General features: G+C 45.9%; 1 long non-coding RNA gene and 1 pseudogene across 1 annotated transcript; one reads left to right on the top strand and one right to left on the bottom strand.

Annotated features, from left to right (window-relative positions):
* The first annotated feature begins 576 nt into the window (after positions 1-576).
* On the top strand, positions 577-6,385 carry LOC121132749. The gene is made up of 4 exons (XR_005877466.1): positions 577-623; positions 3,568-3,618; positions 4,633-4,689; positions 6,335-6,385. It is a non-coding gene; the product is annotated as an uncharacterized LOC121132749 (long non-coding RNA).
* A 1,135-nt stretch (positions 6,386-7,520) lies between these two features.
* LOC101830237 lies at positions 7,521-15,621 on the bottom strand (annotated as a pseudogene).
* Between the last annotated feature and the right edge of the window lie 2,554 nt (positions 15,622-18,175).

The following is an 18,175-nucleotide window of genomic DNA, read 5'->3' as shown; positions in this document are numbered from 1 at the left end:
TTTCTGAGCATCCCCTTTTGGATGAACTAAGATACCCTTGAGAGAGCCTTTGCTGTCTCATCCAGACACATGCTAGAGCAAGAGGCACCCTGGGTGGCCAGTGGCTTCTTCACAGCCTCCTCAGCTCACCTCCCTGTCCCTGGGTGGCCAGTGGCTTCTTCACAGCCTCCTCAGCTCACCTCCCTGTCCCTGGGTGGCCAGTGGCTTCTTCACAGCCTCCTCAGCTCACCTCCCTGTCCCTGGGTGGCCAGTGGCTTCTTCACAGCCTCCTCAGCTCACCTCCCTGGCCCTGGGTGGCCAGTGGCTTCTTCACAGCCTCCTCAGCTCACTTTCAAGTGAGTTAGCAATCTCCAGAAAAGTGGAACTCAGTAAGCGACGCTAACCAGTGCCCGTAGTGAGTGACATCTGCCCTTTGGGTGTGATAAATAAGACTGGGAAACATTCTAAGGAAAAACTAAACAATGTGTGTTGGGGAAGTCCTGTTATTTGTCAATAAAGTACTGTTGAGCCTATAGAAAACCTAGATAGGAGGGACTAGGAGTCGAGGAGGATTCTGGGAAAGAGAAAGACAAGAGAGTTCGAGATGTAACCGCATGGGGTAGGAAGCCGGGAACTATTCTCCGGTAAGAAACATACTCAGATTAACAATTATGGGGTAATTACTTAAGTCAGAGCTAGCCAGTAACAAACAAGCAAGGCCAACAGCTTCATAATTAATATAGCTTCCCGTGTGTTTATTTGGGACTGATGCCGATCTAGAACCAGGCGGGTGGAACGGCTCCTCACAAAGAATAAGCTTCTCTTAACAAATGTGTATGAACCAACTCTGGGATCAAACCCAGAGAAGTACATGTGTTGGGCATTTGCTTTGCTACTTAGGCACACACACACACACACACACACACACACACACACACACACACCTGTGAAACAGACTTAAAACATTCTGTCAATGTAGTACTACCTTCCTATTAAAGAAAATCATCAAGAGGGAGAGGGGAAGATAAAAATTGAAAATACATGCCCCACATCAAAAGAAGATGTAGCTAGCTACAAGATCAGCTTTACAGAATGAAGCAAGTGTGTACTGCACATCTGAAATGGTAGCCAGGGGGAAAGGTATAATGTGTGGTTACATGGATGTCTTCAGTTGTTTGCCAAGAGATCAGGCCAGGCCATTTACAGTTCATCCCTCACTGTGTCGGGCATCCTGGTTCCAGGGAAAGGATAGCTATTCACAGTTTTCTCTTTAACTAGAAATATTATCCATGAGATCACATGCTGTAAGCAAACATTGCTTTAAAAAATTTTTGAGTTCGTGGTTTCTGAACTGAAACCTACAGGAGGCTGAGAAACTGCCTGCAGGGATTTTGAATTGGGTAACTTGACTCTAGTACATGAGGGCCTCCTATGTGAGTATCTTTGTGGCAGGTGGCTGGGGATGTATTTTGCAGAAAAAGTTTCCAAGCACTATCTTACCTATAGGGTCTCTGGATGCCATCTTTTCCTGAAGAGTCCTTACCTGCCCCCCATTTACCCTGTCCAGCTCCTGTCCCACTCCCTGGCATCACACTGACACTGTCCTGGCACTTGTGGACTACCAGGCTCTGGGTATTCTTATGTTAGATAGGATCCTGTCCTGTTTTGGGTGACTTGGGACAAATTCAGGGCTCTTCTGGAGTGAGGGGTGGCTGCATGGAATGACTGAAAATGAGTCATTTTAAAGTCTCTCTCTTTCTGTCATCTGCAGGGCTCTGGGACTTAGAACCCTGTGGAAAGTGGTGGCCACAGCTTGGGCCCATCTCTAAGAGTTTTGTCTGGAGCAGGGCATTTACCCAAGCTGTTCCAACAGTCCAGGACTGGGCTTAGAGTCCTATGTATTAATTAATCAAACAGGGGCTAATGTCTCTTTGAAGATACCCAAATGTCCCAGTCCCATTGCTCTCAGCCACTGGCTAAAGACAGATGGTTCATCTGAGATTTTTAACCTGATTGAAACAACAGTCAGTTGGCAAGCTGGAGTCAGGGTGATGAGGTAAATGACTCAAATAACTCCATCCTAACTGGTGCTCCTCAGACTGCAATGTCCCAGAAAACTCTGTCTATGATGCTTGGTGACATCTGCAAAGTACCAAAGAGTAAGCAGTGACAGGTCCTTAGAGACACAGTGTCTTTCAAGAGTGGTCCTCCCATGGGTGACGTAAGTGCTGGGAAAGTATGGTTCAGCATCCAGCTCATTCCCCTCTAGGGACCAGAGAAGTCCAGGATTGAGAGTAGAAACTGCCACTCAGTCAGAACTACTGTCACAGCAACAAGTTCTTGACTGTCATTATGAGGTTGGAGGGAGAATTGAAAGGAGGCTTCTTTTTTTTTTCTTTCAGATTTTTAAAATTTAAATTAGAAACAAGCTTGTTTCACATGTCAATCCCAGTTCCCTTTCCCTCTCCTCCTCCCCTACGCTCCACCAACCCCCTATCCCATCCCCTTTCTGCTACTCAGGGAGGGTGAGGCCTTCCATGGGGGATCTTCAAAGTCTGTCATATCCTTTGGAGCAGGGCCTAGACCCTCCCCCGTGTATCTAGGCTGAGAGAGTATCTTTCTATGTGGAATGCAATACCAAAGTCCGTTTCTATACTAGGGATAAACACTGATCCATTACCAGAGGCCCCATAGAATGCCCAGGCCTCCTAAGTGACATCCACGATCAGGAGTCTGGGTTGGTCCTATGCTGGCTTCCCAGCTATCAGTTTGGGGTTCATGAGCTTCCCCTTGTTCAGGTCAGCTGTTTCTGTGGTTTTCTCCAGCCTGGTCTTGACCCCTTTGCTCATCACTCCTCCCTCCCGGCAGCTGAATTCCAGGAGTTCAGTTCAGTGTTTAGCTATGGGTGTTTACTTCCGCTTCCATCAGCCACTGGATGAAGGCTCTAGGATGGCATATAGGGAGTCATCAATCTCATTATCGGGGTAGGGCATTTAAGGTAACTATTGCTTAGATTGTTAGTTGGTGTCATCCCTGTAGATCTCTGAATATTTCTCTAGTGCCAGATTTCTCTTTAAACCTCCCTCTATTATGGTATCTCTCATCCTTCTCTCCTCTATTTTTCCCCTGACTCAACCTTCCTGCTCCCTCATATCCTTCTCTCCCCTCCTCTTTCTCCTAGCTCCCTCCCCCCCCATGCTCCTAATTTGCTCAGGAGATCTTGTCTCTTTCCCCTTCCCTGGGGGACCATGTACGTCTCTCTTAGGGTCCTGAAAGGAGGCTTCTTACTTTTTTCTCTGTTGGATGCCAAACCTTTCCCCAAGAGCAGCCAATAGACCTAGTGGACTTATAGCATTTGGAAGTCCCTAGTCAGAGCCACACACCCAGGAGGAAGCCTCGCTTTCATGGGCACATTTCTTTCTTGCATTCCCTTCCCATCCCTTTCTCTTCTCTATTTATTTTAATAAATAAATTGTGTGTGTGCATCTTCATGTGTGAGTGGGTACATGTGTGCAAGCGCATGTGGAAGCCAGGATTCATCCTTGGGTGCAGTTTCTCATGTACTGTCTGCCTTGTTTTTTGAGACAGGGTCTTTCAATGGCACCTGAAGCTCACAATTTAGGCCCAGCTTGCTGGCCGGTAAGTCCTAGGGACTCCTGTGTTTTTGCATGTCTGATGCTGGGATAAAAAAAATGGGCTACCATGTTAGCTTCTGTAGATGGGTTCTAGGGCATCTCAGATCCTCATAACTGCACAGCAAGCACTTAGCCTACCTAAACTCTATTCCCAGCTCCTTTTTCCTTTTAGGCTTTGGGTCACCAGGCATTCCCACCTGAGAGTCTCTATGGTGGTGGTAAGAAGGTGCCTCTCCCTTTTCCTCTTCTGTTCAGCAGTAAGCACTAATGCACTTGTGTAGAATGGTCTTTCCACTGTGCAAATTACACTGTGATTGGTTTAAATAAAGAAGCGGACTGGCTAATAGCTGGGCAGGAAAAGGTTAGGTGGGAAAGCCAGTCTAGGGGCACTGGGAAGAAGGGTGGAGTGAGAGGAGTTGACAGCCAGACATGGAGAGGAAATGGGAGGTGCAAGATGAAAGAGAGGTAATGCTGTGTGGCAGAATGTAGATTAATATAAACGGGTTAATTTAAGTTGTAAGAGCTAGTTAGGAATAAGCCTGTGCTATCAGCTGAACATTTATAATTAAGCAGTTTCTGAATGGTTACTTGGGAACAACTCCCTAGATGCAGAAAAACTCCACCTTCACACTTGGCTGCTTCTCGTAGCGCCCTTCATACTCCCATGAACTTTTGTTGCATTTGGGAGGTGGAACTATCCTCAGGGGTCTAGTGGTTTGAGTGGAATGGCCTCTGCCATAGGTAGGATTGTGCCCTCCTCCCTAACTATCATGCCAAAGCACACACTCCTAGTACATCGGGAAGTACCTGGTTTGAAGAACTGTTCTTTCTGGAGACATGGTCAATTGAAGTTATCAGGGCAGGTCCTGGTCTCACATGACTGGTACCTTTGATAAGAAGTAGGCAGGATGCAGACACATGGAGAAACATGTCCTAGAAATCATGAGGTCCTAGCAAGAAGAGGGGCTACAGAGGAGCCCAGACTGCCCCACCTTGACCTCAGATGCTTATCTTTCAGAAACCCCAGAGTGTGCTGCAAAGACTTCTAGAAGATGCCAGCCTGCTGTTTGTGAAGGTGCCTCTCCTGAACTCTGTCTGACTTATGTTCCAGATGCTAAATAAACATCCCAGGGAGAGACCAGGTTGCAACTTAGCAGCAAAGGCTTTGCCTTTTGACCCTGGTTTCCTAGCTCTGAAAAAAAAATCTAGGAGGTCAGGCTTTAGACAAGGCTCCTGCACTGAATCCTGATAGAGCAGGCTAAAAATTAAAATAGAATCGAACATGCTCAAATTCTTGGTTGCTTACCTGAAATGAAGTGGTCTGGCTTTCTAAGAGATATTAGATATTCTTTCTGTCTTAATCCTTACATGTGGAAGTGACTCACCTGACCTGATGATAGCTAATCAACTAACTTCCTACTGTTCTGTGACCTCTGGGTTACAAGGAACACAATTTTGAATTAGCTAGCTCAGCTCCTTCTTTTGTTTCCTCTCTCTCCAACCCTTCTGATACCTACCTCCTCCTTTGGGCTCATATGACCTATTTCATGGAATGAAGTTCTGACCGATTCTAGAATAAGAATTAGGCCTTTGAGAGCTAATATTGTCCTCTGATGTAAGATTTACTCCCCTGACCTTTGTCAGAACATGGATCAGGAAGGGAGGTTTGAGATTAATTGTTATTTTAAACATGGTGACTTTTGCACATTTCTGTCTGACATGTGACAGGAGCACATGGATGTAGGTTTGGGGTGGGGACTGTTTGTTATCTCTCTTTTAGGACTTGAAGCTTGTAATCGTTAAGTAACTGCTGAGTGAGTGAGTGAGTGAGTGAGTGAGTGAGTGAGTGAGTGAAGGGAAGGACAAGTCGGGTAGGAAGGTAAATAGATAGATTTGGACATTTTGCAATCAGACAGCCTGTTTCTCTGTTTGAGATTCAACATGATCACTTGACTCCTTTTCTGCCCTGGCACCCTCAGCATCTTCCCTGAGAGTGGGACTCCCCCATACCACTATCCTTACCTTTGCCTCCACAGCAAGGGACCATGGAACTTCACTATTCCTCTGAGCTGTCTGTGAAGGTGTGGTCAGGAGAGCAAAGCCAGATACATCCAAAGGATGCTCAATCATACCACAAGGGTACTTGCTCAACAATGTTCATAGGATGGATAAAGAAAATGTGGTACATTTACATAACGGAGTTACTCAGCTGTAAGAAACAATGACATCATGAAATTTGTAGGCAAATGGATGAAATAGAAAAGAATCATCCTGAGTGAAGTAACCCAGACTCAGAAAGACAAACATGATATGTACTCACTCATAAGTGGATATTAGATGTAAAGCAAAGGATAGCCAGACTGCAGCCCACAGCTCCAGAGAAGCTAGGTAACAAGGAGGACCCTAAGAGGGACACATGGATCCTCCTGGGAAGGGAAATTAGATGCGATCTCCTGGGAAAATTGGGGACTGGGTAAAGGGGAGGAGAAGGGAGTGAGAACTCGAGGGAATGGAATGATGGGGGAGCAGAGTGGGACAGCAATGAGAGAGATGTCTTGATAGAGAGAGCAGAATAGGAGAGCAATGAGAGAGATGTCTTGATAGAGAGAGCCACTATGGGGTTAGGGAGAAACCTGGTGCCAGGGAAATTCCCAAAAATCCAGCTCAGACTCATAGCAATAGTGAAGAATGTGCCTGAACTGACCTTCCTCTATTACCAGGTTGGTGAATACCCCAACTATCATCATTGAGCCTTCATCCAGTAATTGATGGACTCAGATGCAGAGATCCACAACCAAGCACCAGGCGGAGTTCTAGGAATCCAGTCAAAGAGAGGGAAGAGGGAATATATGAGCAAGGAAGGTCAAGACCATGATGGAGAAATCTACAGAGACAGTTGAACCAAGCTCATAGAAACTCATGAACATCTGTGGAGACTCCAGGGGACCGAACTAGACCCTCTGTATGTGGGACGCAGTTGTGAAGCTTGGTCTATCTGAGGGGCCCCTGGCAGTAGGAGCAGGATCTATCCCTGGTACATGAGCTAGCTTATTGGAGCCCATTCCTTAGGATGGGATGCCATGCTTAGCCTTAATTCAAGGGGGATGGGCTTGGTCCTGCTCCAACTTAATATGCCAGACTTTGTTGACTCCTCATGGGAGTATTTACATGTTGGAGGGAGTGTTTAGGGGGTGGGCTTGGGAGGGAGGGTGGGTGGTGGGCTGGAGGTGTGGGGTGAGGGAGAACTATGGTTGGAATGTAAAATGAAATTAAAACAAACAAACAAATAAATAAATAACAGAGAATTAAGCCAGAAGTTCCTTTTGGTTCCTTTGAGGGACTCAAACAGTTGTTCATTCCTCCCTACCTAGTGTCATGTCACTAAGGATGGAAATTTGCAAGAACTAAGGGGAATCAGTTGCGCCTGTGAGGCACTGAGTGACTGTTGCTAGAAAATGCAGGAATATGGGAAACATGAAGCTGTCCTAGGCACCCTGGAACTTTGCACCTGTTCAGAATCTTCTGACAGTAGGTGGAGAGGAGAGCCCACCAGGCTCTAACCCGAAGTCTGAACTTAGCTTAGAAACCTAGAAAGGTGAACGGATGGGCGGGACCCTCTTCAAACATGGGAACTCGGGTTTGCAGCCTCCATGTCCTCTCCGGTTTTGGGGTTGATGCCAGCCCTTCTGTATAGGGAGGACAGGACAGCAGGAAGCAGAGAGGAGGGACCCTGAGGCTCAGGACTCCCCAGTCTCATTAAGACAAGTAACATGTGCTTCCATAAAGAAATGGAGCTGAAAAAGAAATGAGTACACTAGAATAAAACAAAGAAGACAGATTACAAGGAGTTGAGAAGGCAGTGAGCACAGAGTGGAGAAGCAGAGCCTGGGAAGTCCAGGTGGGTCCTCAGAGAAGGCTGCCTATGTCTCTCCCTGGAGTGGGGCCAGCTGGTTTTAGGCTGCTCTCACTCATTTTCCCTTCAAATGTCATGACCAGCTTTAGGACAGCCAACCGCTGGTCCAGCATCATATTCACAAAGTCTATGTATGAGATGGTGTCACTGACAACACCTGTCACCTCCAAGATCAGCTTCTTCATCTCCAGATGGGTCTCAAGGACCCCCCCCCCCCATTCTCTCCATTATCCTCTTTAAAGACATTAGATCAATATTGCCTTCATTGTTCAGGTCAAACTCCATTTATTTCTCTTTGAAAGCTGTGAGCTTTTCCGGCAGGTGCTCTTCATCGCTGTACTTCTGATCACAGAGGAACTCCGGGCTGATCTCTGCCAGCCTCCTCTCTATTCCGAGCAAGCCAATGCCTTCCCTCTGTGGAACCTGTTGCTGATGGAGAGTGACACACCAAAGGTGAAGGACGACTGGAAGGAAAGCACACCTGGTCCAGAGTTTCAGTGGCTTGTGTCGACAGGACCCATGGGCAGAGGGACCCCCCCCCACACCGTTTGTTCTCTGTGAAAAAGAAGGGAGGTTTCCACTCTGGCCTCAGTTGTCACGACAGGAAGAGGCCTGCTATAGTAAGCTGGGTGGCTGTTCCCTCCACCGGAGGGAAGGAAAGATGCTTGAGATTCCTTAGGTTAACCACGTTTGTTCTTGTAGGACTCTCATCCTCCTGTGACCTTTAAGGCTAACACAGAAGACATCTTTCCATTTACTTGCAAATGAAAACTGGCATCACTAGGAGAAGTGGTGCAGCTGACCGCTTGTGATGACTGTTCTTCACTGTCAAACTGACTACATCTGGAATTAATGAACACTCAAGTGGTTGGGCATACACACCTTTTTAAATGAAATCATTTGAAGTGGGAAGACCCACTTTTAATATGGATCTTTTGAGGCGGGAAGATACACCTTGAATCTGGGTCACACCTTCTTCTGGCAGCCTATATAAAGGACATGGAAGAAGAAAGTTTGCTCGTTGCTTGCTCCTGCTGACAAGTCCATTCATTCACTGGCAGTAGAGCTTATTTCTTTGGGATTCTGGCATATACGGAAGACCAGCTGAGGCATCCAACTTTGTGGAGTGAACAACTACTGGATTTGTGGACCTTATGTAAGTTATTCTAATAAATCTCTCTCTCTCTCTCTCTCTCTCTCTCTCTCTCTCTTTCTCACACACACACACACACACACACATACACACACACACACACATTCATTCTATCAATTCTATTCCTTTGGAGAATCCAGACTAATACACATACATAACCCATGTTTTTTTCTTCTGTTAGTTTGAAGTTGAGATTCTATCTCATAGATATACTTAGAGGAATATTCTGGAATTTATGGTGGATCTGATGAGGTCTCTCACCCCTGAGCAGATTGTATCTTTTTTCCATATTAACTTCCAAAGGGCATCCCACACTGCTCCAAGGCTCTGAGTTAAATTACAAACACACCACACCCGTGTTTCTTTTAATTTTTTTGAAAATAATAGTTTAGTATTCGCTGAATATGGCTTATGCCCTAAATGCTTAAATTTTGTTTATGATAAACCCCATAAGATGGCTCAAGCATTACTTAAAAGGGACATGATTAATGAGTATTAGCCAAGACATATTCCTCCAAATGAAACGCTGAAGCCATTAGTCACCATCTGTGCTTGGGGAGAGGGGCTGGAGTTGCTCATTCCTACATGGGACCAGGTGATGCCTATGACGCAGGGGCCAGTGCTTCTGATTCAGACATGCTATTTTTGCTGGTCTTGGCTAAGTGGCTTCTGATTACATACCACAGTCACTGGGCTTATTGCAATGGTGCTCCCTATGTCCCACTAGGATGTAAGATCTACCTCAGAGGGTGACACACACATGTGACAAAGGGTGACGTGCTTAGTGACTATAGAGGGAAAACACAGTGTCCTTTTAACAAAAGTGCTGCCGATAAGGAGCCTGGGTTGTTGGGTGGTGCTTGATCCGTAATAAGAGGTTTTCTACAGATGTAAGCCTTGCCAGGGTCTTTAGGATTACAATAAAGCTGTAAGGGAATTGTTTAGCAGTCAGGATGAGAAATGGTCTTTTTCTAATTTTTCATTTTCCCCCGGAGCAAGCAGGCTTGTGACAACATTGTTTGCCTCCCTCTACCCACACTGCTGCCATGTTCAATGCAGACTGGGTTATTAAGGCTTTGGATTAGTGCTGCCAAGAAATGCTCAGAGATAAGCAGGGTCAGGATGTGGTATTGCTCACCTGTAATCCCAGCATACATGAGGCTGAGGCAGAAAGATCACAAATTTTAGGTCAGTTTGGGCCATGTAGAAAGGGCCTGTGTCAAAACACCAAACAATAAACTGAAGAAGAGAAAATGATCAGAGATCAGTATGGTAGAAGAGACCGCCTATACCGAGTCTAAGTTTTTAGAAGGGCCTGGGGTATTTTTGCTCTGTGATTGTTAAGTTCTGAGAAAAAATAAAATAGAGCACAGTAGTGGCCACATGGAGAGGAAGACTTTGAGACAACAGAAGCCCAGTCTTGAGGCTATCCCCATGGCTCTGGCTTTGTGATCCAGCCTGAAGATATTCCACCCGGCGTGAGCTCTGAATGGCATGCCACATCCAGAACTGCATACAGCAAAAGTGCTATACAGCTACTTCTGAGAAGGGCTACTTAGAACAGTGTAGTTTTGGTTTGGCTTACTTTGCAGTAGAAGGAACCAAAACATCTATAAATAAATGGTCTGATGAGCCTTGGGCCCCACTCAATCTCAGCCTTGGGACCTGTGAACAAAGAAACTCAAGCAACCTGTCTGCACAACCTAGATGATGAGGCCATAGCCACCAGGTCAATAGAAGGAGAGACCAGGCCATCAAGGTCTATGCTGGAAGTATCATGGTGGTAGCTTATATATGCATTGCAGTGGGTATATGCCCTCATTCTCCAGGATCACTGACACCAGGGGGAATTGTGGTCATGAGGATTCCAGCAGAAACAGAGGTGAAGGTAATGGTCTGTGTGTGTCAGGAGTAACAGGTGGAGTCCTCCATATTTGGCATTCTCCTCTGTCCAGTCAATCCTTTTAGTCACTTCCTAGCAACAAGAACCGGTCCACTCCCATGTCTAGTGCTTAAGAAGGAGGGGTCACTTCTTTACGATTCCCAGTGGTTGCTAAAGAAGGCAAAGCAACATTTGTGATCCCGTGTGCGTGCGTGTGTGCGTGCGTGCGTGTGTGTGTGTGTGTGTGTGTGTGTGTGTGTGTGTGTGTGTGTGTGTGTGTGTTCAGGAAGGTCAGAACTTCGGGGAAGCCTCTGTTCCCTCTGGGACAGTGGCAGAGACTTGGCTGCTGGTTGTGGTGGCAAAGTGAGGCCTGCTATAGGAGGGCTGCATGGTCAGGTACTAGTCATCGGGCTGCATGGTCAGGTACTAGTCATCTGGCTCCTGCCTATCTTTACTCTCTAGATCAATGTCAGCTACTCAGGTTTCTTCTTTCCACCTCTCCCCTTTGATTGTCTGACTTTAAAATAGTATTCCTACCAATTATAGGAAGTATCAAATGTAGAAGAACAGCTGTGATAAGGGTTCACTCTCTGAGAAATTAAAACTGCAAAGAGGTGCTTCAGTGGTCAGGGCAATATGCAGTGAATTCTGCATGAAAGTCTGTTATCCTAGACAACTACATAGGGTTCCAGTGGTGAGGCCAGAAACACAGATTTTTGCCTGACATAAAGTGATAGATACGAATCATGCGGGTAGCAGTAATATCACTCTAGAGTCAAGCTCAGATACATATACTTCAAGAAGTGGGGTGAGGCCTACCTCTCTCAGTTGCTGTAGAGAACACATGGCTTGGACCTTGAACAGAGCTGGGTTTTTGGGTTCACAGCAAGTGTAGGAGACAAGTCCTGTCCTATAGAATCTGTCACTTGGGGACTCAGTTCTAGATAATGTTCTCTCATGAAGAGTTAGCTTACAGCATGGTTCCTGACCTTCGCTGGCCCTGGAACAGCTGGCCCTGACCCTTGCTGGATACTGCTCTACCCCTCAAGGGGGAGCTTCTCACACCTCACCTCCGTACTTGGGAGAGATGGCTTCCCCCCTCACCACAGGTATGCACCTCACCGGGGCAGCATACTAGAGCTGACCCTGTGGTGGGGACACAGATGAACAGACACTGAGGACCTGAGAGCAGGAGAGCTGACCCCACTCCTCCTCATCTGCCATGTGGAAAGATGCCCTCCCGCCCCTCACCCATTACCACCTGCAGCAGGTTAAAGAACTGGCCCTAGGGTCACTAGATTGGGGGAGTTGGTCCTGACTATCACTGGTTGCAGCACCCAATATAGCAGGATCTGCACCTAGTCTGAGCAGCACACTACAGGTGACCCTGTTGTCAGGGTGGCCATCCCTGAGGGCATGAAAGCAGGAAAGCTGACCTTCCCCACCACACATAGGCCCCTTACAACAATCAGGAGAGAGGGCTCTGCACCTCGCCGAGGCAAAACAGTAGAGCTGACCCTGGTGGTGTGAGTGTGGGTGACCTGGATCTGAGGGCCTGAGAGCAGGAGAACCAGCCCCACTCCTTGCTGCAGGCTGCTTTGGGTGAGCTCGCCGAGGCAGTGCTGGAGAGCTCACTCGGGCAGTGACTATGAGAGATAGCTGGCAGGCTGACCAATCCAGTTACCAGCCAGGCCCAGAACCAGGCTAAGAGTGGGTCCATTCCAATATCCACCTCATCTGTGAACTGCTGGAGCTTGTGAAGGGGATGAACCTACAGTTCCAAAGTAGCAGGATCTCTATGACCCAGGATAAAAGGATATCCAAGAGGAACCACAGCGAGAGCCCATTATCAGGGACATATCAGAATCCAGAGACCTCCAGCCAGAGCAATGACTCCTGGTAATGAACACTTACAAGATGGACAGACTAACGGGTGCATTATGTGATTCAGTGAGCCACACTATAGCTTCCACAACAAGATTCTTCTCCCCCCCCCTTGTTTTGTTTTGGTTTGCCCCTTCTTTTAAATTAGGTTTTGTTTGGGGTCGGGGGAGGTAGCAAGGGCAGAGAGTGATTTTGAGGGGACAGAGATAAGTGGAATCAGAATGCATGATGTGAAATCCACAAAGAATCAATAAAAATCATTATAAAAAAAGAAAGAGTTGGCTCACAGAGGATGGGAGCCTGTCAGAGAGGGACTCCTGAAAACATAAGGTTTGTCTTCCAGATTGTCCCTCCCCATGAGTTGCCATGGCATCACAGTAAGAGAAGGTGGCAGTGAATGGGCTTATGTGAACAGATTTGGGCTGGGAGCACAGATACCAAACACCCAGGAGGATAAGAGGCTCTAGTTATTGTGGGGCTCTGTGGCTGAGCCATCGGATTACACCACAAGATCTTAGCCCTCCAACCCACTGCCACCATCCTCACGGGAACCTTTGGAAGTAAGTCACAATGTGGAAATAAGGAGCTGCTATCTGGAAGTTGGTACATGTTACATGCACCAGCCACCCCACCTGCACCCAAGCTCAGTTTGAGGGAGGAAGCACAGGCCTGCTGACCAGTCTGAGCTCTGCTTACAGATTCTTTGTGCTGGGACTTCAGAGGAGAAAATGTCCTCTTTGGGCTATAGCTGTGAATCTTGTTTATTCAGTTGTTAGAGAGTGGTCTAAGAAGACATAAGAGACATACCCAAAGATTTAAGAGACTGAACATAAACAGGGAAGGGCCTGCCCTGTGTACCCTGATATTAAAGCTAGGGGTGAAGGTGGTGGTGGTGGTGATGTGTGTGTTGCTTTAGTTTTTGGTACTCTGCCTTTTTCCTAAAGAGTTTGAGAATGGAGAGGAAAATAGTCGATGTTAAACTGGTATTTGGAAATCAGTAGTGTCAGTGTGTGGTGCTGGATGGAATGCATAATGTGTATATTTATATTAAAACATAGTTGTCTGAATTGCAAATTCCTTGGCCCACCCCAAACTCAGTGATTTGTATGCATGGTCAGCTGTGAGGGTCACACTTCTAAGAACAAGGAAAATCTCTTTTGTAAAAACAGATACAGCTGTCTAAGATGAGGCAGAGAGTCGCATGCCTCTGGGAGCATTCAAAAGAAGACCTAGCAACCATCAGAACTAAGTAAGTGGCTAAGAGAATGAACACACCTGATGGAGAGTTAAATTGAAAGCCCTTTTTGGTTGCTTTTCACGTGGCTCTACTCAGGGTGACAAGTGACAGGAAGAGAAGGACAGCAGGCCTCACAACTTCAGAAACTCTGAATTCCAGCATCCTCCTCCCCGCGCTGTGTCCCTGGCTGCTGCTCTTTGTTTTGACTACCAAACTTTGGCCAGTCTATGTGACTACTGACTGTGGTTATGCCTTATTGCAGTCATTAGGCCTCCCCACAAACCACTGCCTTCCTGCATGCCCCTGCCTCATACCCAGAAAAGGAGCAAAAGAAAGAAGCCATGACTCCTGACTGTCCCCTCCACGCCTGGAACTCTAAGTAAGAGGACTAAGGCAACTTCCTGGCCCGTGTACAATGACGCTACTTTCTCTGTATTTTTGAGTCATGTCTTGTCACCCTTGTGTCATTGATTACTCAACTAGGCTAAGAAATCCTCAGCTTGTAATTTATTTGTAGGACTAGGTGGGGGTAGGAGAGAAAGCTGCATGCCTTACCATGAGTTTGGTCTCCTGGGCACAATCTCTCAGGCAAATGGATGTTACAGATTCCTGAGGCTTAGCACTTATGCCAGATAGCAAGCAGGGAGCAGTTGTTTCCATTTACTTAAAAACATGAGCTATTATGCAAGTGAGGCACATTTGTTGGAGGAAGATTAGCCAAAGTAAAGAAATGAAGCCAAACTCAACCCTGAAACAATGACAGAAAATGGATAAGCATGAAACCCAGACCATGTGTATATCTCTCTGTCTTCCCTATCCTGTGTGTGTGTGTGAGCACTAACACATGCATGTGCATGCATACATGCAAATTGGTGCAATAGGGGAATCATGCTGTCATGATGCACCTCTCCATCGAAAGTTTTGTGAATATCTTTCAATTTGTCAAATCCATTGTAAAACTATGAAGCGTTCTGCTGATGTGGTTGTTCAATTTTCCAAGTAATTACTTCTCTCTGTGTGTATACTCATAGATAATACACACACACACACACACACACACACACACACGTGGTCCTGTGTATGTGCATATGTGTAGAAGCCAGAGGTAGAAGTTGACTGTCTTCTTCAATCACTCCCCACCTTATTTTCAGAAACAGGGTCGCTCACTGAACCTAGAGATCTTCAATTTGGCTAGACTGTGGTGACTCCAGGGACCCTTAGAGGAGTGTGTTTCCATACCTGGATTTTTATTTGTGTCCTGGGAATCTGAACTTATGTCCTGACGATTGTCCAGGAACCACTTTACTGACAGTGCTATCTCCCCAGTCTTTTAATTAATTTATCTATTTTTACATTTTAAAGAAATATTTAGAGCTGGGTGATAGTGGTATACACCTTTAATCCCCTCACTCAGGAAGCAGAGGCAGGTGGATCTCTGTGAGTTTGAGGCTAGCCTGGTCTACAGAGTGAGTTCCAGGACAGCCAGAGTTGTTACATAGAGAAAGCCTGTTTCCATAGAACACAAGAAAAAAAAAAAAAAAGAAGAATACAACGGCAGCAAAAAAGGAAAACGTTGTAAAGTACCTCACACTTCCCAGCCTTCTTTCTCTCCTGTCTCCTAATTGGAAGGTGGGAAGGGACAGATATGTCTGTGGCTGCTTGGGGACATCTATTATTCTTCAAACCAAGTGAGAATAAAGTTGAAAAGAGAAAGTGGTTTGGGAGAAAGAGATGTCTTTTTAGGTATCAACAGTGACTCTGCTATTCCCAGGTTAGCTCTGGCCCTTTGGCTCATTCTCGAATGGTTCCTGTTTCTGTTTCCCTGACTTAATACAGACTCACCTGGAGATGCCTGTAGGCCCCTGTGCATATGAAGAACATCTTCAGGCTCACCACCTGTAGGACGGGTCCAGGGTTAAGTTCTTGGCTATGAGTCATCTTAGATCCTCAGCCAAACCAGTCCATACCAGCAGTTGCCCTTTAGAGAAGACAGGGTCAATCACAAAGCTAACTGCATCACATTTCCTGGGAGACACACTAAGGATGCAGATTCCTGGGTTCAGCTCTGCTCCTCCAAATTCAGCCTCTGTGGTTGGATGGGACCCAGAAAAGATGCTTTTTGATAAGGAACTCTGAACTCTGCCAAAAGAAGTTTAGTTCATTGCACCACTCCCAAAGTGTTATTTCTCCTAGGATTTTGGAATCAGTTTTTGAGTTCCGTTAATTGTTGATTTCTTGCTAGATGCCTAGCCTGGAGTGAGCAGGGGCAAAAGGGACACAGACAAGAGTTTTCTCTTAATGTTCCACAAAATATTCATTCTTTATACTTCTCAGTGGCCTTTTAGTCCCATATCAAGAACCTGTCTCTATATATTTCTCTTCTTAGGATGCTGTCTTCACTCACATATTCCCTTGTTCTAAACCTTATCCTTCCTGGCTGGGAGTTAACTCTAGCTCCTGATTGTTAGCAACTATCTGATTGCTGAGACTGCCGTTTTTTCAGGATGGAACAGCATGAACAGAGAAAATGTGAGACCTGTGTTGTGCTGTATGTAGGTTGCCCTTATATCCACAGCCTGGCTCACTGGGACAGATATTTCTGCAGGGAAGATTTTGAAGGTCTGTGTGGTCTGTGAAGATTCCATTGGGTTGATCTTGGCTCTGCCCAGTGCTAATGTATCTCTGATAAGGAGTCCCTTTGCTGAATTGTTTCAGCTTCTAAGAAGCTGGCAGAATTACTGGGTTCAATTTGATTCTCCAAGAGCACAGGACCATGCCTTGTCTGGTTCTAAGACTCCCATGAGACCTTTGAGTAGTGTGATTTCCCCATCAACTAACATTTATTGATTAATCACACATCTCTTAACCCTTGAATGATGCCAAATGCTTTAGGAGGAGACTGTGTATTTGGCACACTCACTGTGAGGCAGTGTGACACTCTCCAGAGAAATGAAGATGTAATCTGTTGTAAGGAGATTAAACCAACTCTCTATGTGCCATTATGCACTGTGATTAAATAGATAGGTCTGTGGCCATCTGCTGTTCACTAAGGATCTGTTTTTCATAAGCATAGTTTTCATTTTAATAAAATCACTTCATTTCTGTGAAATCCCTCTCCATGGAAAACTTTCATAAGCAAGTTGCAGGTCTCTCTCTTTCTCTCTCTCTTTTTTAATCTTTACTAAGCAAGATATTTTTGCTTGTATTTAATTTTATTTTCCTGTTGTATATTGCGTTGCCCTGGTTCAAAGGAATGACATGGCTGGCTGTCATCACCATAGTCATATCTAGCCAGGCTTTGGAATCCCCTCTTGGCCCCTTCCTGATTTGACATTTCTGTGGTGACTGACTCTCTGTGGGCACCTGCCCTGGGCAGGCAGCAACACTTTTTGCTAGCTCTGCACATGAGTCCACAGACTCTCAATCTTGACCTGATTTTTGTTGCATGACTGTCATTTCTCACTTACCTTACTGTTGGAGCCTCCTAAGAGCCCTGACTGCCTCTAGCATCTTCCATTCTCTTCCTCACCTCCCAGCCAGGAGGCACTTCCTTTGTGAATAGCTGGTCACGTTATTTTACTTTTCTGTGGAAGAGCCTAAGATACTCAGGTTTCTGCTATAAAAACTGACTCATGTTAGGTCTTCAGTGCCAAACATGAATCAGTTTCTGTAACAGAAATCCACAAGGGGTAAAAATTAGGAGAATAAATAACTGGTGGTCACATCTATAACACAATCCTGATACCTAAGGTCCAGAGAGCATTAAGGAAGGGAGCTAAAGAAGATTATCAGAGCATGCGTACTCCTGCTATGAGACAGGATCTTCTGGATAGGACAGAGACTTTACACGGTGGTGATATACTATTTATGATTTAATAAAGCTTGCCTGAGGGTTCAGAATGCAAAGCTAGCCACAAGCTATAGAGGTCAGGCTGTGGTGGCACACACCTTTAATCTCAGGACTCAGGAGACAGGCAGATGGATCTCTCTGAGTTTAAGGCCACCCAGGCCTGCACCAAAGTGAATCAGTGTAAAAGAATAACAAAGATCATGCCTTTAATCCAAGAACTAGAGAGGTATATGAAGAAGAAGCAAAGACAGTCTTAGGCAATTAGTCTCCAACCGTGTTGAGGAGAACATAGCAGTTTGAGTGAATCTAAGGAGCAGTGAAGTTGGGAGCAGTCTAGGATTCTGAGGCTTAGTAGAGAGCAGTACATTCTGGAGATGCAGTCTGAAGACAGGATCACTCCTTTGGTCTGAGCATTGGTAGAGGTGAGAACTCTGCTTTGTTTCTCTGATCTTCATCTTGAACACCAATATCTGTCTCTGGTTTTTTTATAATTTTTATTTCTTTATTATTCATGTTACAAGTTGGCACCCAATGTGGGGCACGAACCCATGTCCCTGAGATTAAGAATCTCATGCTATACTGACTGAGCTAGCCGGGCAAGGGGGCGATTCATTGAACCTCACATTATATACCTCTCTAGTG

Source organism: Mesocricetus auratus, unplaced genomic scaffold, assembly GCF_017639785.1.
Source record: "Mesocricetus auratus isolate SY011 unplaced genomic scaffold, BCM_Maur_2.0 Super-Scaffold_100004, whole genome shotgun sequence".
Lineage (NCBI taxonomy): Eukaryota > Metazoa > Chordata > Mammalia > Rodentia > Cricetidae > Mesocricetus > Mesocricetus auratus.
Note: the sequence above shows the minus strand (reverse complement) of the source record. Positions and strands in the feature narration are given on the sequence as shown.